Source organism: Silene latifolia, chromosome 3 (genome assembly GCF_048544455.1).
Source record: "Silene latifolia isolate original U9 population chromosome 3, ASM4854445v1, whole genome shotgun sequence".
NCBI lineage: Eukaryota > Viridiplantae > Streptophyta > Magnoliopsida > Caryophyllales > Caryophyllaceae > Silene > Silene latifolia.
In genome coordinates, this window is record NC_133528.1 from 21,763,628 (window position 1) to 21,770,851 (window position 7,224).

The 7,224-nt window shown below is 38.7% G+C and overlaps 1 non-coding gene across 1 annotated transcript; it reads left to right on the plus strand.

Moving 5' to 3' along the window:
- The first annotated feature begins 6,602 nt into the window (after window positions 1–6,602).
- Window positions 6,603–6,709, plus strand: LOC141650242 (small nucleolar RNA R71). The gene has a single exon (XR_012546286.1). It is a non-coding gene; the product is annotated as a small nucleolar RNA R71 (small nucleolar RNA).
- The last annotated feature ends 515 nt before the right edge of the window (window positions 6,710–7,224 follow it).

The following is a 7,224-nucleotide window of genomic DNA, read 5'->3' on the forward strand; positions in this document are numbered from 1 at the left end:
AATCAACTTTATTCGTTTTCCTCCTAGAGGGCATTTTCGTCGTACATTCGAGTCGAGCATCACTAAACGTTAACTTAGTTCATCTCGTTTCGTCAAACATGTAAGTCTGAGGGTGTAAATCCTTCTTTTGTTTATTGTTCTTTACTTTTTGTAATCATATTGTAAGTTTTATGTCGAAAGTATTCTTAAAACCGATTTATAAAACCATGCTTTAAATCCCTTTTTACGAATTATCAGAAGACAACCGTCGAGAAAGGACGCAGCAACTGCTGCGCCTCTTCGTGAGGCTGCCGCAGTTCCTGCTTCCTTTCTTCTTCCTTCGTCTTTTGTCAATTCGTCTCTTTTATTTTGTTTGTTCTCTGATTCTTTAACATAACAATTTTAACATAGTAATTTGACATATTAGTCATCGTCGTTAATATTTAATTTGTCATTAAGTCCCGACTTAAATCCCTTGTAACTAATATTTACGGGTTTTCGTCATTAAAATCAATTTGGGTTTTAGAGATTCGATTCATTAATATTGAGTCTCTGGAATTCGTCTTTGATATATTCCCATCTGTTATTTATCGTCACCATCGTTAGTAATTTGTTTAACCTAATTAGTTTGTTTAATTCATTAATTAACCCTTTTAATCATGTAATTAACTCGTTTTAATTAGCAAAGTCTTAAGAAGAAAAAGTATCTACAAGGGCCTTATATACACTTGTCAAGTTTCCCAAATAGATGCTTTCACAAAAGTTTTATAGAATGCAACTAACATATATACATCCTAATGCAAATGCTTCTATCAACTAGTATGCCAAATAATCTAAATGCAATTCCTAAGATCACATTGATTTGTACCGCATCAATCAAAATAAAGCCACATAGTCATTAACATAGAGAGAAAAAAGGAGATTGGAAAGATCATACCATGCGGTCTTCAATATCCTCATGTCTCGGATATGGCGTAGTCGATCAAATGTGATAAAAGGACAAACAAGCACAATATATACAATATATATACAAGACTACATTATGAAGGAAATGAACATGTTTTTGTATTTTTCAAAAAAAATTCAATTTTTATGATTTTTGATTTATAAGTCATGTTAAAATTTCTCATCCCCACACTTGTATGGGCATTGTCCTCAATGGCCAATACGATAGGAAATTATGCAAGCTATATGAGAATGCATGATTTTATACTACTATTCAAGCTATGTGACATATATATATATATATATATATATATATATATATATATATATATATATATATATATATATATATATATATATATATATATATATATATATATATATATATATATATATATATATATATATATATACAAGTGATGCAAACTACATTATACTATACTATATGATGCATGAATTTGTTTGTTGGACAGCACAATTTGAATTGACTCCCAATGTGTATGCCTAAACTTCGCTAAACCAAATGGGACACTATTTCTAATGTCAAAGTGGGGGGAGTTCATGCACAAAAATGCAATGCATGAATCTAGTTTGTCATTTTGGATTTTCACAAGGTGGGAACAATAAAAGAAACCTCAATGAGACCGAGGTGGGAGTCCTTTGAGTGTTGCTAGGACTCAAACAATTGATTAAGATAAAAATATTTAAAAACAAGAGAAATGAGCAAAGCTAAATGAGGTGTAGGAGACTCACAATGGATTGTGGCATCGTCCAAAAAGCTTGCTAATCCTCAATCGTCGCTCATGGCGACATCTTCATCACTTCCATCGTCATCATCATCAACTTCCTCATTATCATCATCATCTACCTCCATGGACCCGGAGGCTTCACCATCATCACTTGAACTTTAAACCTCTTCTTCCTCACTTTTCTCTTCTTCTTCATTTTCTTCATGTTCTTCATCTTCTTCTTCACTCTTAACAACAATCTCCTTCCCTTTGGTAACCTCATCACCCATGCTAGCATCTCTAGGAGCATTAGGAAAGAACACTTCCATATCCGCCCAACTAGGCAAAGGACATGATGGATCAAGGAGTCCTTGTCTAGCCAAGTGTAAGAGGGGCGGATATTAAGCCCGGTAGGCATTGACCCGGTCCTCATAAGCTTCCCTATGCATATGTTGCATCAATTTGGTCAAGTAATCGTTACCTACCTTAACATCTTTGGGTCGGAATTCTTGGTAGGTAAACGGGTAAGGTGTAGTCACAATAGAGGAGGATGAGGAGGGCTCGGCAATAGTTTTCCTATGTTGTTGCATAATCAACTCGGCTTCATCGGAGAGTGGAAGAAGATAGTTTGGGCTTCGGACATTGAGGCGGCAAATCTTGTTGGGCAAAATAAAGGACTTGGCATCTTTGGTGAGCCACTCAAATTTGTTATCAAGGTTATCATTCTTGATCCAATGAAATTTGTTGATCATGGTGGCTAAATCAATAAGGTTGCCTCCCTTAACCGGCTTGTAAGTGTCATCCTTGTTGAAATCCGGGTTAAAGTGTTTGGCTAACCATATTACCAATCCTCCATTCACTATAAAGGCCTCCCCATCTTTACCATGGTCAATTGAAAGCCACCGTTCAAGTAAAAGTTGAAGTGCATTGTATTCATTGATGAACTTCTTGTCGATGTTCATGGTTGACTCAAGGTAGATGAAGTTGAGTTCGGTGAAATGATTAGTGCCCTTCCTTGCAATTAGAGTATTTCCCACAACCTTATGCCATACCATTATACCCGGATGGTGGACATAAAGGGCATGACACTCATGGAAGGATTCAAACTTTCTTCCGGTGATTGCTTTTCATAGAGGGGCGGGGTCATATTTTGAGGGTTTCTCCACATAAGGAGAATGGTCCTTAAGACCAAACACCTCGCCAAACTCATCCAAATACATATTTCTATCCACATTTTTAAGGCGGAATATGACATCCCTTTGAGCCTCTACCTTAATGGTTTTCAAAGAGCTTAAAAATTCCAAGGTAGGGGAGGGGTAAGTCAATTCTTGCATATCAAAAAGTGTAAGCAACCCCATAGACTCGAAGAAGTTCTTGGTCCTCTCAAGAACACCCAATTTGGCTAAAGCATCTTGACATATAAACTTGGTGGACAAAATTGTTTTCTTAGCAAGAGACACAAAAGCTTTTCTATGAGAATCGGTTGCGAAAGTTACTTCCGGATATTCTTGTAGTTGCTCAATAACCGGAATAGTAGGAGCTTTTACCATAGGAGTAGGAGCTTCTTGAATTTCCACTCTTTCTTGTTGTACCACCAAAGCCTTTGAGGCTTGAAGAGCTTTTTGCCTCTTTGAAAGATTTTGTTTTGTGGGTGCCTTGTTTCCACCTTTAGTCCTTGCCATTGTTCTTCTCCTTTCAAGATTGTATCAACAAACCAAAGTTTTGCTTGAATTCTTCTAGTATCCTCAAGCTTCAATGAATCCCAAATCGATTTAGGATTTTCGAAATTTGCCTTTAACCCTAGAAAATCGATTCAATTTTTGAGGATTTTGATGTTTGAATGGTCTTTTGTTGATAAAGGAGTAATTTGATTGTGTTTTGAGGAAGTTTGGATTTGATTTGGGTGAATTTGGTTGAGGAAATTGTGTTTTATGGATGAGGGGATTGAGGGTTTTGAGGGTTTTGGTTGTGTGTTTGTGTTTTGAAAGAATGAAATGAAATGGGGAAGAGGGTTTAAAATCTCGTGTTATAGCTTCTCAGCAGTAGGAGACGAGCGGATTAGGCATTAGACGCTCGTATTTTAGGTCAGTCAGCATTGGAATATGAAACCCGTGTTGAGACGAGCGGATTCTGGAGGAGACGAGCGGATTCTTGCTTGAGACGAGCGGATTGCTCTGGGGACGCTCGGATTGTAAGAGAGTATGAAATCCCAATTTTGGAGGTAGTCAGGACGCGAGGATTTTTAATGAGACGAGCGTCTTCTGGTCTGAGACGAGCGTCTTCTAGATGGGACGCTCGGATCCATAGTCAGTACGGAATTTTCCTTTCCAGCTCTCTCAAGACGAGCGTCTTACTGCCAGGACGCTCGGATCAGATCCAAGACGAGCGGATTCTCATGGGGACGCTTGGATCACTTCTGCACCTCACGGGTTCAGTTCCACCCGTGGGGATCTTCATATCCCATGTCATTTCTTTTTCATTCCTTTGTTCTTCATGGTGGGTGCACTACGAAGGCTTGGATAGCCTAGGCAATTGCTATCCCCACACTAAGTCAAACACTCCACATCAAGAAATGTTAAAATACCTCCCTCACTTTCTATCTTAATGAAAATCTTGATCAAAATGTAAATCCAAAATTGACAAAAAAATGCAATGCAAAAAGGTAAAATGCAAGTTAAGGGTTAGAGTATTTACAAATGGTGGTTTAGGGAGGACTCCACCAAACTCTCATTCATGGATGAGATGTCAAGGGGGCATAGCCAAGGTGTTGTTGATGTTGCTCAACACCTTGTAGAAGTAGTCGAAGGCTTGTTCATTTTCATTAAAAAGATCTTCAATAGAGCTTTTCATATGTTGTTCTTCATGGTGGTGACTTGAGTCAAGATTGTCACCAAAGCCTTGGTCTAGGGTCATAGCATTACCAATATAAGGATTGACTAATCCTTCAATTTCATCATCTCATAGACCACATACTTCATCTACTTGCTCCCCAATATTGTCATGAGTTGACAATGGCAACTCCTCTTTCTTGTTATCATGGCCAGTGAGGCCTTCTTCATCACTTGTCATGATTGAGATTTTCAAGCTCTCATTGTTGTTGAAATTTCCTTGCTCTCCGGATAGAGCATCTTGAGGTTTATCTACTTTCTTCTTCCATATGGGTGGTGATTCTTTACTCATAGCTTGGTCTTTGCATTGAGATGCCAACTTCTTCTTGTCACTTTCTCTGCTATAATGATCGATCTTGAAACATGGCTCATATGGTCGGGGAGCTCTCATTGTTTTGTCAAGGTTAAAAGTGATTGTCTCATCCCCTACTTCAAGTGTAAGTTCTCCATGTTTCACATCAATCACCGCTCTCGCGGTGTGTAAGAAAGGTCTTCCTAAGATGATAGGAATGTTGGAATCCTCCTCCATGTCTACAATGACATAGTCTACCGGGATGAATAATTTCTCAATTCTCACGGGTACATCTTCCCATATCCCTAAATGTATCTTTGTTGATCGATCCGCCATTTGAAGAGTAATTTTAATGCACTTGAGCTCTCCCATTCCTAGCCTCTTGCATACCGAGTATGGCATGACACTTACACTTGCTCCAAGGTCACATAAAGCTTTGTTGATTGTAGTGTCGGCAATGGTGCATGGAATAGAGAAGCTTCCCGGATCTTTGAGTTTTGGAGGTGAACTTCCTTGAAGAATGGCACTACTCACTTTAGTGATAGCAATAGTCTCAAGTTTTCGGATGGATTTCTTCTTGGTAAGAATATCTTTCATGTATTTTGCATAGGTCGGAACATGATGGGTCAATTCCGTGAATGGTATTGAGACTTCTAGGTTCTTCACAATCTACATGAACTTTCCAAGTTGTTCATCAAACTTAGGCTTAGCTTCACGACTTGGGAATGGAAGTCTAATCACAATAGGTTCTTTTTCTTTAGCCTTCTCTTCATTCTTCTTCTTTGAAGCCTCTGGAATGGTGGGTTCTTCTTCCTTAGAGTTCTCCACAACTCTTTGCTTGTCACTAGCATCCACAATATCTTCCTCAATTTGCTTCTTTGGCCCTTCATACCTTGTATCATTCCTCAAATGAATGGCACTCACCGACTCATGTCTTGGGGGATTACCTTCAGGAGGTAATTGCCCCTTTTGTCTTTGAGAGCTAGAAGATGCTAATTGAGTCATTTGGGTTTCCAACATTTTGGTGTGGGCTAGTATGTTGTTGATGGTGATGTCTTTTGCTTGGCTATCTTTTTGCATTTGGGTGAAAAATTCTTGTTGATTCTTTTGCATTTGAAGGACCGCTTTTAGAACATCAAAGCTTTGGTCATTGGATTGATTGTATGGAGGTTGATTTTGATAACCTTGGCTTTGGTTGTAAAAGGGTCTTTGAGATTGATTTCTCATTGGAGGTGGGGTGTATGTTGGTTGAGGGTTTTGGACATTTTGGCTTTTGTATGAAAGATTTGGATGGAATTTGGTATTCTCATTGTAATAGTTGGAATAAGGGGTGCCACTCTTGTATACTTGGAAAGCATTCACTTTTTCACTTGTTCCCCTACATTCACTTTGGTCATGTCCCAAAGTTCCACAACTCTCACATACTCCACTTGGAATTGAGGATGATGCTACCATAGCATTAACATGTTGTTTGGGTGATTTGGAGGCCTCTTCAAGTTTAGCCATAGCCTTCTCAAACTTCAAATTGATGGTGTCAATGTGAGCACATAGTTGAGTACCCAATTGTGTGATAGAATCTACCTCATGCCTTCCTCCTCTAGTGGCCTTTCGAGGCCTACTATATTGGGAATTATGAACCGTCATCTCTTCAATTTTGGCCCATGATTGTCATCAAATTCAGTAAACATACCATTGGATCCCATATTGAGAATGTTTTGAGAGTCTTCATACAAACCATTCCAAAATTGTTGCACAAGGAACCACTCGCTAAGTCCATGGTGTGGACAAGAACGACAAGTGTCCTTAAATCTCTTCCATGCTTCATACAATGATTCCTCATCCCTTTGTTTGAACCCGGTGATTTAGGCTCTCAACATGTTAGTCTTCTCCGGAGGATAGAATTTCTTGTAGAAATCAAGTGCTAACTTATTCCATGAATCAATACCAGGGGTATCCTTGTCTAGGCTTTTCAACCATTGTTTCGCGGTACCAATCAAATAAAAAGGAAATAATACTCATCGGATTTGGTCTTGAGTAACTCCGGTTTGAGAAATTGCATCATAATAGTCACAAAAAGTCTCCATATGAGAATGAGGGTCTTCACTAGGCATCCGCTCAAATTGACTTCTCTCAATTAGTTGTATGAATGCGGATTTGGCAATGAAATTACCGGTTAGATGTTGTGGTGTAGGAGTACCATTTGGTAGGTTCTCCTCGGTTGGTACGGAATGTGATGAGAATTTAGGCATTGTGGGTTGATTTTGTGGTGGGTTTTGTATTGCGTTGTCCTCTCCTTCTCTTGAAAAAGGGTTGGTAAACTCAATGTTATTTGGTTGAATATCCACAATCTCTCCAATACCTACAACTCTTGAAGTACCTCTAGCAACTCTTC